The sequence below is a fragment of the Ovis canadensis genome, chromosome 22, assembly GCF_042477335.2.
Source record: "Ovis canadensis isolate MfBH-ARS-UI-01 breed Bighorn chromosome 22, ARS-UI_OviCan_v2, whole genome shotgun sequence".
Taxonomy (NCBI): Eukaryota; Metazoa; Chordata; class Mammalia; order Artiodactyla; family Bovidae; genus Ovis; species Ovis canadensis.
The window spans coordinates 62,259,278-62,275,193 of NC_091266.1; the positions used below are offsets into that span (position 1 = coordinate 62,259,278).

At 44.2% G+C, this 15,916-nt stretch overlaps 1 long non-coding RNA gene across 1 annotated transcript; it reads left to right on the forward strand.

Moving 5' to 3' along the window:
- The first annotated feature begins 2,146 nt into the window (after positions 1-2,146).
- On the forward strand, positions 2,147-15,230 carry LOC138427480 (uncharacterized). The gene is made up of 4 exons (XR_011252025.1): positions 2,147-2,536; positions 2,616-2,691; positions 11,506-11,630; positions 13,414-15,230. It is a non-coding gene; the product is annotated as an uncharacterized lncRNA (long non-coding RNA).
- The last annotated feature ends 686 nt before the right edge of the window (positions 15,231-15,916 follow it).

The following is a 15,916-nucleotide window of genomic DNA, read 5'->3' on the forward strand; positions in this document are numbered from 1 at the left end:
GGAGTAGGATTTCTGGATCATATAGTAGTTTTATTTTTGTTTGTTTTTGTTTGTTTGTTTTTTAATTTTTGTTTTTTTAAGGAACTTCCATACTGTTCTCCATAGTGGCTGTACCAATTGCATTCCCACCAACCATGTAGGAGGGTTACTTTTTCTCCACACCCTCTCCAGCATTTATTGTTCATAGATTTTTTTATGATGGCCTTTCTGACTGGTTTGAGGTGATGCCTTATTATAGTTTTGATTTGGATTTCTTTAATAATTAGTGATGCTGAGCATCTTTTCATGTGCCTCTTGGGGGTCAGGCTGGTAAAGAATCTGCTTGAGATGCGGAGACCTGCGTTTGATCCCTGGGTTGGAAAGATCCCCTGGAGAAGGGAAAGGCTACCCACACCAGTATTCTGGGCTGGAGAATTCCATGGACTGTACAGTCCATGGAATTGCAAAGAGTTGAACACGACTGAGTGACTTTCACTTTCACTTTGGGCATTTACTGAAGTATAGTTGATTTAGATGGCTGTGTTAATTTCTGCTGTATAGCAAAGTAATTCAGGTATACCTATATGCATACTTCATAATATTGTTTTCTATTATGGTTTATCATAGGATGTTTAATATAGTTCTCTGTGCTATACAGCGAAATTTTGTTGTTTATCCATTCTATATGAAAACCTTACATCTGCTCATCCCAACCTCCCATGGAAGCAAGACGTATAAACACTCAGTATGAGGCCCGAGACCCAGTCAGTACTCAACAAATGTTGCTGTCACTTTTGGGGTCATCTTAGCCCAGCACCAGTGACATCAGCATCATTACTGTGGTTCTTGTCATCGGGCTAGTTGGGTCTGTCTTTTGGGAAATCTAGCTGGCTATCTTCCTGTGGTCTACCACAACATGAAAGATCAAGGAATCCGTGGCTTTGCTTGTCTGCCCATGATGGACATACCTCAAGCCTTGTACACAGGAGTCAGAATAAAATATCCTAAGAGAAATAAATTTTCTAGCTTATTTATTTTCTATTGGAGGATAACTGCTGTACAGACTTTTGTTGTTTTCTGTCCAACCTCAACATGAATCAGCCATTGGTGTACATATATCCCCTCCCTTTTGAACCTCCCATCCCGCCCCTCTCGGTTGATGCAGAGCCCCTGTTTGAGTTTCATAAGCTAGACAGTAAATTCCAATTGGCTATCTATTTTACATGAGGTAATGTAAGTTTCCATCTTACTCTCTCCATACATCTTCATAAGAGATATACATTTTCACACTAATATTTTGTCTCATGTCATTGCAAGCCAAATGACTCAGTTGTTCTGCAAACACTCGACTTACAAACTTGTGGGTCCTGCGGGTGTTTTCCATTGTATAACTCTAACCCTAAGTGGCTTGAAATCGGCCTCCATGGCGATCTGCGGGGACGACTGGTTTCTTTCACTCTGCTCCTCCGGGGGCTCTCACACTGCACAGCCCAGGGGAAACTTCAGGACTCTATTTTGCTTGGAGCTAAATCTGAAATCTTCCTTTTGCCCTGGATCTGCTGACTCATGCCTCTGTGTTGTGATCAACTGTATTTTTCAAAGAAAAACAGCCATGGCTTAGAAAATCCCTTTGGATTAGGAGAACCCCCTCCAGCTGGGTATTTTCATTAAGAAAATACTGGTGCAAAGTGCTACTGAAAACTTTCGAATCTCCCAGATATGTGACTTAGTGAAAGAAAAGAAAGCCTTCCCCCCCACCACATTGGAATGATCTGAGACAGATGGAACAAAACAGGTTAAAAATCAAGAATAATAGATTTTAAGAATCTATTTTGTTCTTCTCTCCCTCCTCTTCTCCATAGTAAGCCACTCCAAAGAAGAAAAGTAATTATAAAAGTTGGACTATATATTTTGAAGACTCATAGGCTTTTAGAATTCTTATGGTGGTATGGCTGTGTGGGATTTCTATTTACTTTGGGCTACAAATTTTCTATGCTTAAGTTATATGCACAATATTCTTTTTCCACATTTAGTTGTAGGATGGTACTCTAGTTTGCAGAAAATATTTACAGCTAGAAAAAGAAGTGTATATTACACAATAGTTAATGCAAAATCCTATTGACACAACAATTCTTTGTGAGTATAAAGTCCAAATTCTAACTCTTGTGAAACTGCAGACACAGCCCTCTGAGGGAGGCGGTGGTTTTGTTTCTGGTTGTTCTATAATTGGTTTTGGGATTTGGAGCAAGAGAAGCCACTAATACAAACACTGAAACATAATAATTCTGGTTTCTTGGGATATAGGCATAATCGCGTAACAAGATTTTCGTATTCCTGGGGACCAGGAAAACATTTGGCTTATTGCGTGACAATCAGATACTTGGTGAAAGAAGACACATGATTATCTACTAATATACTAGGATCTGTCGTGATCTGCTGTATATGACAGGATTCAAAGAAGAAGGAGGAAGAGATGGAGAAAGAGAAAGAGAAGATGAACCCCATCCTCAAGCAGTTGCCACCAAGTAGGAGGCTTGTTGAGACATTGCATGAGCAGGTAAACCAGTGCAGAAAGCAATGTGATGAGTCGCCCTTGGTTGGCTCCACGTTTCACAAAAGAACTTTTTCGTAAGCAGAGGAAGAAGCTTCCTTTCTAAGGGCAGCAAGATCTCTCATGGTGGCCAGTCTCCCTCATCCTTCTGGCTCAGCAAGGTATGTCCAGGGTATTTCAAGACAGCTTTAGTGCAAACAGACTCTCCTTTCCTTTGTTTTCCCCTTCTGTTTAAGACCCTTATTACTTTATTTTACTATTATTGTTTTTCTGGCCGTACCCCACAGCCTGTGGGTTCTTAGTTCCCTGAGCAGGGACTGAACCTGCGCCCCCAGCAGTGGCGCAGGAGTCTTAACCACTGGACTGCCAAGGAAGTCCCTCCCCTTCCTCACTCTCACTTGAATCGCTGCTCCAGGTGAGCCCTGGGAAAAGAACACCGCCAGGGGAAGAGGCGCACTGGCCTCCCAAGATGATTTGGCTTCATGTCCTGGAGGAGAATCACAGGAAATCGTAACAGCTACTCCCGAGGAAGCCGAAGGGTGCTTGCTGGGGGGGGAGGGCATAGGTTAAGACTCTTTTGGCAGCAGGTAACAAGAACCCAACTCAAACAGGTTTTAGAATAAATGTGTTATGAAGATATGGAGTAGGGACTGGCTGAACCTCTGAAGCCACTGGAACCAGGGTGTGGTCTCAACCAGACCCTCTCTGTCTGGATAGCTTGCCTCCATTCTCCCTCTGTGTTGGCCTCAATCTTTTAAAATTCTACACAAGAGCTTCCCTCATGGAGTTCCCATCCATGCAGAGCAGATGGATTCTTTACCACTGAGCCCCTGGGAAGCCCCAAGAACCACACTGATGTATGAACAAATCTCACTTATGGGCGAAACGTGATATGGAGGGTCATTCTCAGAAGGGAGCCGTTTATGGAGACAGTCCCGTGGAGGGGCACTATATGGCAGGTTGTGCCCTGATCTCTCATTTCACTGAGTCTCCTGTAGAGTTACAGAACATCCAGATGCCAGGGCACGTCAGTCAGGGAGAACAGTTAAGCAGCCAGTGCTTTGCTGTCCTGTGTATTGGACTTGGTCATCAGGGCTGGTCATACCTACACACCTCCCCTCAAGTTTTTGGATTCGGACAGTGGCCTGAGCATCGGAAAAAGATGCCTGGTGGTTAATTATGTGTGTCAAGGTAACAGGGCTCAGCAATGCCCAGGTAACTGGTAAAACCTTATTTCTGGGTGTGTCTATGTGGATGTTGCTGGAAAAGATAAGTATTTGCATCAGTAAACTGAATGAAGCTCTCTCCTCACCAATATGGATGGGTATCATTCCATCAATTTATGGCCCAGGGTGAAGGAAAGGCAAATTCTTTCTCTCTTCTTGAGTTGGGATGTCCGTCTTTCCTGCCCTCAGACATCAAGCCCCTGGCTCTCAGGCTTCCTGACTCAGGTTGGATTATACCACTGGCTTTCCTGGGTCTCAAGCATGTAGACAGCAAATTGTAAGTCTTCCAGCCTCTGCAACCACTGCAGCCAATTTCTCATGGAAGAAGAAGCCATCAAGAGTGCTTGCCTCAGGGCACACGCCTTTCCCTGGATTCCAGGCCACGTACAGCTATGGGCACATTTGGCCTGAGTAGCCACTTCCACCGGGTAATTAGGAAATCCTTAGGCAATTTCACAACTATGTATATCCACAGAGCACACTGATGTCCAAGGTTCAATATGATTCTCTCATTTCTTGTTAGGTACAAGTTCAACGCCAGTTTTCCAGCCTGATACAAAAGTACAGCAGCTGCAGTTGTCTGCTTTATGCAGTGTGTGTTGTTGTTCAGTCACTAGGTCATGTCCAATCCTTTGCAATTCTATAGACTGCAATACGCCAGGCTCCTCTGTGCTCCAGAATCTCCCTGAGCTTGCTCAGATTCATGTCCATTGAGTTGGTGATGCTGTCTAGCCATCTCATCCTCTACTGCCCTCTTCTCCTCTTGCCTTTAATCTTTTCCAATGACTTGTCTCTTCATATAAGGTGGCCAAAATATTGGTGCTTCAACTTCAGGATCAGCCCTTCCAATGAATATTCAGGGTTGATTTCCTTTAGGACTGACTGGCTTGATCTCTCTGCAGTCCAAGGGACTCTCAAGAGTCTTTTATTGTACCACAATTCAAAAGCATCAATTCTTCAGCATTTAGCCTTCTTTATGGTCCAAATCTCACATCAGAGCATAACTACTGGAAAAGCCATAACCTTGACAATATCGACTTTTGTTGGCAAACTGATGTCTCTGCTTTTTAATATACCATCGGGTGTGTCACGCCTATTTTAGAAAAGGCAGAGAAACCAGAGATCAAAGTGCCAACATCCGCTGAATCATCAAAAATGCAAGAGAGTTCCAGAAAAATAACTATTTCTGCTTTATTGACTATGCCAAAGCCTTTGACTGTGTGAATCACAATAAACTGCGGAAAATTCTGAAAGAGATGGGAATACCAGACCACCTGACCTGCCTCTTGAGAAACCTATAGGCAGGTCAGGAAGCAACAGTTAGAACTGGACATGGAACAACAGACTGGTTCCAAATAGGAAAAGGAGCATGTCAAGGCTGTATATTGTCACCCTGCTTATTTAACTTATATGCAGAGTACATCATGAGAAACACTGGGCTGGAAGAAGCCCAAGCTGGAATCAAGATTGCCGGGAGAAATATCAATAACCTCAGATATGCAGATGACACCACCGTTATGGCAGAAAGTGAAGAGGAACTAAACAGCCTCTTGATGAAAGTGAAAGAGGAGAGTGAAAAAGTTGGCTTAAAGCTCAATATTCAGAAAACAAAGATCATGGCATCTGGTCCCATCACTTCATGGGAAATAGATGGGGAAACAGTGGAAACAATGTCAGACTTTAATTTTTTGGGCTCCAAAATCACTGCAGATGGTAATTACAGCCATGAAATTAAAAGACACTTACTCCTTGGAAGGAAAATTGTGACCAATCTAGATAGCATATTGAAAAACAGAGATGTTACTTTGCCAGCAAAGGTCCATCTAGTTAAGGTTATGGTTTTTCCAGTGGTCATGTATGGATGTGAGAGTTGGACTGTGAAGAAAGCTGAGTGCCGAAGAATTGATGCTTTTGAACTGTGGTGTTGGAGAAGACTCTTGAGAGTCCCTTGGACGGCAAGGAGATCCAACTAGTTCATTCTAAAGGAGATCAGTCCTGGGTGTTCATTGGAAGGACTGATGCTAAAGCTGAAACTCCAATACTTTGGCCACCTCATGTGGCCTCATGTTGACTCATTGGAAAAGACCCTGATGCTGGGAGGGATTTGGGGCAGGAGGAGAAGGGGACGACAGAGGATGAGATGGCTGAATGGCATCACGGACTCAATGGACATGAGTTTGAGTGAACTCCAGGAGTTGGTGATGGACAGGGAGGACTGGCATGCTGCAGTTCATGGGGTCGCAATGAGTTGGACACAACTGAGCGACTGAACTGAACTGAACTGAGGTGTGTCATAATTTTCCTTCCAAGGAGCAAGGGTCTTTTAATGTCATGGCTACAGCCACTGCCTACAGTGATTTTGGAGCCCAAGAAATGAAAATTGGTCACTGCTTCCAGTTTCTCCATTTGCCATGAAGTGATGAGATGGGATGCCACAATCTTAATTTTTTGAATGCTGAGTTTCAAGCTAGCTTTTTCGCTTTCCTCTTTCACCTTCATCAAGAGGCTCTTTAGTTCCTCTTCAGTTTCTCTCATTAGGTATCATCTGCACATCTGAGGTTGTTGACATTTCTCTCAGCTATCTTTATTCCAGCTTGTGATTCCTCCAGCCAGGCATTTTGCATGATGTACGCTGCATTGAAGTTAAGTAAGCCAGGTGACAATACACAGCCTTGACGCACTCCTTTCCCGATTTTGAACCAGTCAGTTGTTTCATGTTCTGTTCTAACTGTTGCTTCTTGACCTGCACACAGATTTCTCAGGAGACAGGTAAAGCGGTCTGGCACTCCTATCTTTTTAAGAAATTGCCACAGTTTATCGTAACCCATAGAATAAAAGGCTTTAGAGTGGTCAGTGAAGCGGAAGTAGATGTTTTTCTGGAACTCCGTTGCTTTCTTTATGATCCAATGAATGTTGGCAGTTTGATCTCTGGTTCTTCTGCCTCTTTAAAACTCAACTTGTACATTGGAACTTCTCAGTTCATTTACTGCTGAAGCCTGGCTTGAAGGATTCTGAGCATAATCTTGCTAGTATGTGAAATGAGGACAATTGCATGGTCGTTGAGCATTCTTTGGCATTGCTCTTCATTGGGAATGGGATGAAAACTGACCTTTTCCAACCTGTGGCCACTGCTGAGTTTTCCAGATTTTCTGGCATATTGAATGCAGCACTTTAACAGCATCATCTTCTAGGATTTTTAAATACTTCAGCGGGAATTCCATCACCTCCTCTAGCTTTATTTATAGAAAAGTTTCCTAAGACCCACTTGATTTTACACTCTAGGATGTCTGGCTCTTTTTATTTCATGTCTGTAATAATAACCATGTCCCAAACATAGTTATTATAGACACTTAAAGATTTTAGCAGCTTTTAGTGACAAGCAAATCTAAATGCATTATGTAAAATGTTTAAGATTTAAAATTATAATTATGTATCACAGAAGAGTCCAACTGAACAACAATAACAAATCGCAGAAGAATATGTTACTTTCTCTTTTATATATCCATTAGAACTTGGGAAAGAAAATTAATGCAATGGCACTTCCGTATGCATACATGGAAGCTGGGATTCCAAGAAGAACAGAGATGATCTGCTAAAATAATTCTTTTTGGCTCTGCTGGGTCTTTGTTGCTTCTCTGGTTTTGGTGTGCGGGCTCAGTAGTTGCCTCAGGAGAGGCGTGTGTGGATCTCAGTTTCCCCACCAGGGATCAGACCTATGTCCCCTGCCTTGGATGACAGTTTGTTCACCACTGGACCACTAGGGAAGTCCCAAGAACAATGATGGTCCTGTTGCAAACTGATGGAATCTGACGTCTAAGCTCTTCTCTGTTCCCATAGCATCTATATGAATTATTCAGTTCTTCGGTGAAAGTTTTGAAACATCAGTGGTATTATCACGCTGCAAAAGAGAACCTCAGAAGAGAATTCAAACTGGACCACAGACACTTTTGAGAAATAGCCCTTCAGAAGAACACAGGTCACTTTAGTGTTCAATCTCAATGAGCAGTTTAGAAAGTAAACAGTAGAACCTATTCTCCGCTAGGATAGGTTGTAAAGTCCTTGTGGACTGAATATAGTTTTCTTATTTACTCTTGCAACTCCTGTACTTAGCACAGTGACTGGAAAATAGTAAATGCTTACTGACTAAATAAATAAATTATTTATTTATACCTTGCTTTATTTTTAAGAACTGACCAGCTAGAAATAAGTAGGGCTAAACAAAAGAAAAGAAAAGAAAAAAGACCTAAGGAAACACAATAGATCATAAGTTACACTTAAGCACAAGTTAAAAATTAAGATGATTCTTAATGAAAGAGAGGAGTCATTTACATTTGATGGTGATTTCATAGCACGCCTGACAATGTGAACAGGGAAGACATTTGCCGGGAGCCAGCATGAGGAATCCCACCCATGACAAGGTCATGAGGGAGGAAGCTGACATACGCAAGGACGTGATCAGACTTCAGGAGTTCCCCCTGGCATTTCCTGAGCATGTACCCCCCAAACCAAAAATCTGCCCACCTTTGTACTCTGCTTTTCCACTCTTCTGATATTCTCTGGAAAAAGTTAAATCAGGGCTTTAGTCTTCTGCATTTGAAAGGGATGTTTCAGTTAAACCCCCTCTGATAGCTCTCTAGCTTGCCTAACCATTCCGGACCTCTTACAGCTTGTGAATTGCTTACAGCCCCCCAACCGCGAGAGGCACAAAGCTTAAAAGCATCTTAAAGATACAGAGCCTTTTCTAAAGAGCTAAAAATCATATTGGTAGAGGGTTTTCACTGTTGACTCAATGACTGCTGCCAGGCCTCCATATTCTTTATCTTTTAGGCACCTGGGAGGATGTTAATCAATGTAAATGGGATATGGAAAAAGATATATAATAGTTTTGATGTTAGCAATACTAGACTTTTGAGTTAATTACTTTTCTCTTTGTTATATATCACTGCACTCCTCTTGTGTCCTTGCTATGTAAGAATGTAACTTTATTTAGTGCTGAGAGTGGCACCAGACTTTGGGAAGATCAACACAAATAAGTCTCCTGGTTGACAAACCCTTATCAGAAAAAGGCTGTAAAATGTTAATTGGCCCTTTTGGCTGGAAGATGATGTAAATTACCTAAGATTTGTGTATACAACTAGGTATGCAGAGAGAAAAGCCTGTGTGTGTTTTTTTTAATTTTTATTTTTACTTTATTTTACTTTACAATACTGTATTGGTTTTGCCATACATTGACACGAATCCACCACGGGTGTACATTCGTTCCCAAACATGAACCCCCCTCCCACCTCCCTCCCTATAACATCTCTCTGGGTCATCCCCGTGCACCAGCCCCAAGCATGCTGTATCCTGCATCGGACGTAGACTGGCGATTCGATTCTTACATGATAGTATACATGTTTCAATGCCATTCTCCCAAATCATCCCACCCTCTCCCTCTCCCTCTGAGTCCAAAAGTCCGCTATACACATCTGTGTCTTTTTTGCTGTCTTGCATACAGGGTCATCATTGCCATCTTTCTAACACATATATATGGAATTGAGAAAGAAAGCCTGGTTTTGATAAGAGTCTGGACTGCTAACGCTGCATAACTTTGTGTTACCCATTGATCTCCATGTTTTATCAAATGTATAAAAGGCCTTCTGAACAATAGAGGATGGAGCCAGTCGCTGGACTGGTTTCCCCTGTGTCTCTCTCTCTCTCTCTCCTTTTCTCCCTTTCCCTCCCTCTCCTCTTTACTTTAATTTCAGGTTGAATTCCCATCTGAGGCGCGGAGCTCGCCAAGTCTACTTACTTGCCCTGGCTGTTAAGACCCGCGCGAAAGGGACCCTAAGGCGAGGCACCCTTAGATATTCAAGCGAGGGCAGGTGTCCCAACGTAGACGGTGCAAATTCCTTGTCTGGATTTTTATTGGTCTTCCACGTAATCCAAGTTATTCAGCCCTCTTTTTCCACTTAATTTTCCTACTACACTATTTCTTCCTAATCTGATCTTATATTAATAAATAAATGAGTCTTTCCTCGCCAATGCCATCCACCCTTCAAATTCCCTGGATCCACCGGGGCAGGACCCCGGCAGACATTGATTAGCTGTCTTTCATCTTCATGGAAAATGCGACAAGAGAAAGTGAGTCAGACATTAACATGTTATATTTGAGGTAGACATAAGAAGATGATTGCTGATGACATTGATTTTTAATAAGTTTATCAGGGAGCTGTTGATTGGCCTTCCAGTGATAATACAAATGGAAGAAGAAGCACGCGTCTGTTAACATGCTCCATCAATTGCACTGAAATCACAACGAAGCAACTTTTAAAAAATCGGTTTCTCTGTTTTCTTTTCACTTTGTTGCTTTTATTTTGGCTGTGCTGGGTCTTCATCACTTGCTTTTCTCTAGTCGTGGCGAGTGAGGGCTACTCTCTAGATGCAGCCGGAGGGCTTCTCATTGCGATGCCTTCTCTTGCTGCAGGACACGGAGTCCTACCTACCCGTGCTTAGTAGTCGTGGCTCTCAGGCTCAGAGCCCTGGCTCAGTAGTTGCGGAGCACAGGCTCAGCTGCTTTGCCGCCTGCAAGGACCTTCCTGGATCAGAGATTGAACCCACGTCTCCTGCCCTGGCAGGCGGATTCTTTACCACTGAGCCCCCAGGGAAGGCCACAAAGTAACTTTTAAACCCACAAGGCTAAAGAGAATGAGAGAGGAAATAACAGGGAGTTGGAAAGAGGACAGAAAAGGACAAAGGACCTGCTGGGCCCTGAAAACTTCATCCCAAACTGGCAGTGGGAAGCTTGTGGAATTAGGCTGATTTCTACTATTAATGCATAATCCTCAGGTGACCTGGTGATTAGTGGCACTGGATGCCTCTGGAAGAAGGTTAAAGTGGGGTGACTAAAACAAGGAAGAATTTTAGAAGTCCGTCGGAAAGACGGTCAGGCCTCCAGATTCCATCCCCATTCTCTGTGAGCACCTCTCACCTTGCCCCCCTGGCATGGTCCAAAGCTGCAAGTTTATTCTTTGGCAGGGATAAAAAGGAGTCTTTGGATCAAAGGAATTAGGCATGATAAACAGAGGGGTCCTCTACTGAGAGGACTTCCCTGGTGGCTCAGACGGTAAAGTGTCTGCCTACAATGTGGGAGACCTGGGTTCAATCCCTGGGTCAGGAAGATCTCCTGGAGACAGACATGGCAACCCACTCCAGTACTCTTGCCTGGAAAATCCCATGGATGGAGGAGCCTGGTAGGCTACAGTCCACGGGATTGCCAAGAGTCGGATAGAACTGTGTGACTTCACTCACTACTGAGAACTTAGGGGTCAGGCTTTCCTGGGCAGACCACCCTTGGGTTGACTGATCCACGGTCTTGGTGGCGAGCCAGGCTTGGGAGCTCAGGCTGCAATCTTCAGGCTGCACGACTGGGTGCCATGTGTGCCTTGGCACCGTTCCCTCCTTTCCTCACGACACTAATTGTCGGGTTTAGCTCACTCTTGAACTGACTATAATCATTCATTAACAAACCAAATGAGTATCACAGGCAAGTTCTCCCAATTTAGGCTGGGCTCAGACGGACATGTTTGAGGTGAGTCAATTAACACCAGTCTTGCTTTTGCCCAGCTGTTCACACATTTGTGGTACACTTGGGAGACCACGGCTGTGTTTGCAGAATTTACAATTCAAATTAAAGGAGTATTTTACAGCTCTTTAGAACAGATTTTTGAAGACAACCCTTTGATCTTCTCAAGCCTTGTACACTTGCAGGTTTGGCTGCCATGTGGAGAGAGGAGCAGTCCAGCTCTGTGGCGTAGTAAGAGGCAAGCAGTCTTCAGATGGATGCTGGCCTCCTGCACGTTGTTGGACTTCAGTGGAAGGAGGCTTGTAATCAGGTGCGCATATATATGTACCATCCTCTTTCTGCTTTGCTGTCAGAATCACTGGATATCAACCTTCTTTCTCCACTAAAAGGGGTGTGGGAGAGGCAGAGAACAGATGAGTGGGAGGGGAGCTAAGTGGTTCCCTGGATTCAGGTTTAAATTTCAGCATTATTGGGTGACTCAGGCCATAAAGAATCTGCCTGCAATGCAGGAAACCCGGGTCAGGAAGATCCCCAGGAGAAGAGAATGGCAACCCAGTCCATTATTCTTGCCTGGAGAATTTCATGGACAGAGGAGCCTGGCAGGCTACAGTCCATGGAGTTGCAAAGAATCGGACACAAGTAAGTAAGTTAAGTCGCTCAGTCGTGCCCGACTCTGCAACCCCGTGGACTGCAGCCCGCCAGGGTCCTATGTCCATGAGATTTTGTAGGCAAGGATACTGGAGTGGGTTGCCATTTCCTTCTCCATGGGATCCTCCCAACCCAGGGATCAAACCCAGGTCTCCCACACTGCAGGCAGATTCTTTACCGACTGAGCTACAAGGGAAGCCCAAGTCGGACAGAACTGAGTGACTAACACTTTCACTTTTGGCATCACTGTTCATTTGGGCTTCCCTGGGGGCTCAGATGGTAAAGAATCTGCCTGCAGTGCGGGAGACCTGGGTTCCATCCCTGGGCTGGGAAGATCCCTTGGAGGACAGCATGGCAACCCACTCCAGTATTCTCGCCTGGAGAATCCCCATGGACAGAGGAGTCTGGCGGGCCCCAGTCCATGGGGTTGCAGAGGGTCAGACACGACTGAGCGTCTAAGCACAGCACAACGTTCGTTTGGGCAATTGATGTCATATCTCCAAGCCCCAGTTTCCTTGCTTATGAGGTGAGGATTCCAGCATTCTTTCAAAGATCCTGAGAGGATTATCTGAGATCACATAAACAAGCACACCACAGTGTCTAGTATATTTGTCGTTCAATGAATGAAGCTATTATCACCTGATGAATTGCCTCATCTAGAACCTTAAAAAAGATGACCACTTCAAAGCAATGCCATTGACAATTCAAACTGGGATACACGACACACCTTCTTATGTTGCCAGTATGAAAGTGAAAGTGGAAGTGTCAGTCTCAGTCGTGCCTAACTCCGCAACTCCATGGAGTGTAGCCCACTAGGTGCCTCTGTCCATGGAATTCTCCAGGCAAGAATACTAGAGTGGGTTGCCATGCCTTTCTCCAGGGGATCTTCCTGACCCTGGGGTTGAACCTGGGTCTCCTGCATTGCAGGCAATTTCGTTAGTGTCTGAGCCATAGCGCAGTTTCGTTAGTGTCTGAGCCATAGCAGTCCTAAAAAGTTGGATGAGCTGGTAACACAGAGGGTCGTGTGTGCCTGCTAAGTCACTTCGTCGTATCTGACTCTTTGTGACCCCATGGACTGTAACCCACCAGGATCCTCTGTCCGTGGGGTTCTCCTGGCAATAATATGGGAGTGGGTTGCCATTTCCTCCTCCAGGGGATCTTCCTGACCCAGAGATTGAACCTGAGCCTTCTGAGGCTCCTGTGTTGCAGGTGGCTCTTAACCAATGAGCCACCAGGGTCAGAGGAGTTAAATAACATCCAACTGGTCATCTAGCTGGTAAAGAGTGGAACCCAGGCACTCAAATCATTCTAATACCTCATGCAAGAATGGTTTTGCTTGTGTAGAGTCTAAAGGGTGGTTTGTATTGTTAGAAAGCCCGTGCAAACACTGAGCTGGAATCAGCCACTTAATGAAGTCAACTCTTTCTTGATCTGATGACCCTTAGGAGTAATTACTGTACTCTTCATGCCTTCCTGAGCTCCCAGGCAACCGTCTGAAGCTCAGACTCAATTACCACCATTTCTGGGTCAGTGCCACCTGTCCTCCAGGCCCCAGCACCCATGAGCACACAAGCGTCCTGGACCATCAGCCAAGGTGTATTTCAAGGGCGTTTGGAAGCTTTCTCCTCTCTGATGGCCGTTTCAAGCATCCTGCTGGATATTGGGTTCTCCAGGTCCTCACACAGCCTTGCTATAGGCTCTTTGTGACAGCTTTTGTTCCAAGTATTATGCTTACTTAGTCATCTATGCAACTTTATGTGAGGTTAAACAGTGTGAAGATTGGAGTAACCACTCGATAGAAAAGTGTTCAAGGCCCATTTGTTCTTGCTTATGTCGCTCCTGTTCTTGGAGCAGGTTTTGTATTCCTGCAAATTTAAATCAACAAAGTGCCCTTCACTCACACACACTATGTTCATGGACTGAAAACTGCAACTTCAAGGCTGCCGGTTCCACGCTTCTGCAATTTTCTGTGCATCTCTGGGCAGGTGACTGCAATCTTCCATCCACACAGAGGCCTTGCTTCTTACAGGCAGCCAAGGAGGGCAAGGGAGCTTTACAATGACGGTTAGTAAAGATGATCCTAAGTGCAATGCCAATTGCACCAACATAGCTTTGGAAATAAAACTCTGAACACAAAATAGCCCCACTCGGATCCCAGGGAGAGTAGGAAGACACAGATTCCAGTTGAGGAGGGATAATATGGAAGGGCACGTTGCTCTGTACCGCTCAGCGCTTCCTGCTGAGCCCCGGGGTCAGCGGGTCTGCTGGGTGGAGACACCGGCTCTGAGCGTGTCTGTGTGGGTCTGGGATCCAGTTCCCAGATGGAGACAGTGCAGATGGCGCTGGTAGCACATGCGGGTGGGAGGACTCAGCCCCTTGGAGAAGGAGTGAAATCCTATTCCCAGATGGAGAGGTCAAGACTGTGGATATTTTAGGTGCCTTTCAGTAGGAGGACAGCCTTATTCCCAGACCTGATTGGCAGTCCTTTCTGGCATAATGGAACTTACACGTTGGCAAGGATGCTAGCTTGCTTGTCACCTGATTGCCTTACAGAAATAAAACAGAGTGCTCTGCTTGTCTGCGACGTATGACTCAGTGGTGCTGTCTGCAGGAAATGCGTGAGAAAAGGATTCATTGGATAATTTTAGAGAAGAAAGCTGGATACAACTCTTCTTTTTGTTAGAAGACAGGAAAGAGAAATATTTAAGATATCTTCAGCTACTGCATAGCACAGAGAAGTAAATACTCAATATCTTGTAATAACCTGTTATGGAAAAGAATCTGAGAAGGAAAATATATATGTATGTATAACTGAATCTCTTCGGTGTACGCTTGAAACTAATGCAACATTGTAAATTATCTATACTTCAACTTTGAAAGAAGCATCTTAGCCATACAGCTGTAGTCAACTGGTAAACCAGTCAGTGGACGTATAATCCCAGTCATTCAGTACTACTGTCCATTTGTATAAAGCTTAACAAAGGGATCAGCAATGGAAAAGATGCCGAATAGTATAACCTTGCCCCATACAATTTATGTTACTTCCTGGCAGTAGAAGCTTATTCAAGAACTATCCAGAATTCTGATTTCCATTGTTTAGTTGGCATTTTGAGCATTTTAGCGAGAAGGACCTAAAGATCGCTCCTCTTAAACATTTGATAAAATGGATCAGACGTAAAGTGAGCATAATTTCACTTTATCTTTTCTTCGTGAAAACACTGCCACCAGCTGGTTAATAAATGATCTTGACAACTTTTTTTTATTTTAGGTGAGATGAATGAGTCATTTTCCCTTCATTTAAAAAGGGAGCACAATGTCTAGTTTTAGGTATTTTTCTTCTTTTCATAAAAATTATTTGCATCTCATAATGCCTGTTACTCTTCAGTCCTTTGAAGAGAAAAAAGTGATCTGGAGAAGGCCTATGCTGGCCACCCCTGGGCAAAAGTATAAACATGTTCAAGGACACTGATGCACTTCGGTGCTTATAGCCAGAATCACTGAATTTCTTGATTTCAGTTGTGAATCACACAGGGCCCATCCTCCAGTTCATAGGACAGTTATCCTCACTCCCATAAAGGGAAGGGCATCGGGTTTAGGGGCCTGACCAGCACAGCAAGTGTCCTCTGGCAGCTTTCAATGCCTTATGTCCTGGGCATGGTCCTTCCCCCTCCACTGAAATGGGGTCCGGCTTTCTCTCTGCATTGGTGCATGGTGTACCCCCAAAGAAGCTGTTTCGGCTATAGAACATGTTTAAATGACCTAAGATTTCTTTAGGTATTAAGACGCAGAACAACAGAAAAGGAGGGGAGAACCCTAAATAGCTACATCGGACAAGTATGAAGTAGAATTCATGTCCTGACAAAACTTTATAAAGTTGGAGCCACCATCTCAATGCTTGTGTGCATTCATCCGGGTCACACGTGACCAGGAGCAGGAGCCCCTCACTTG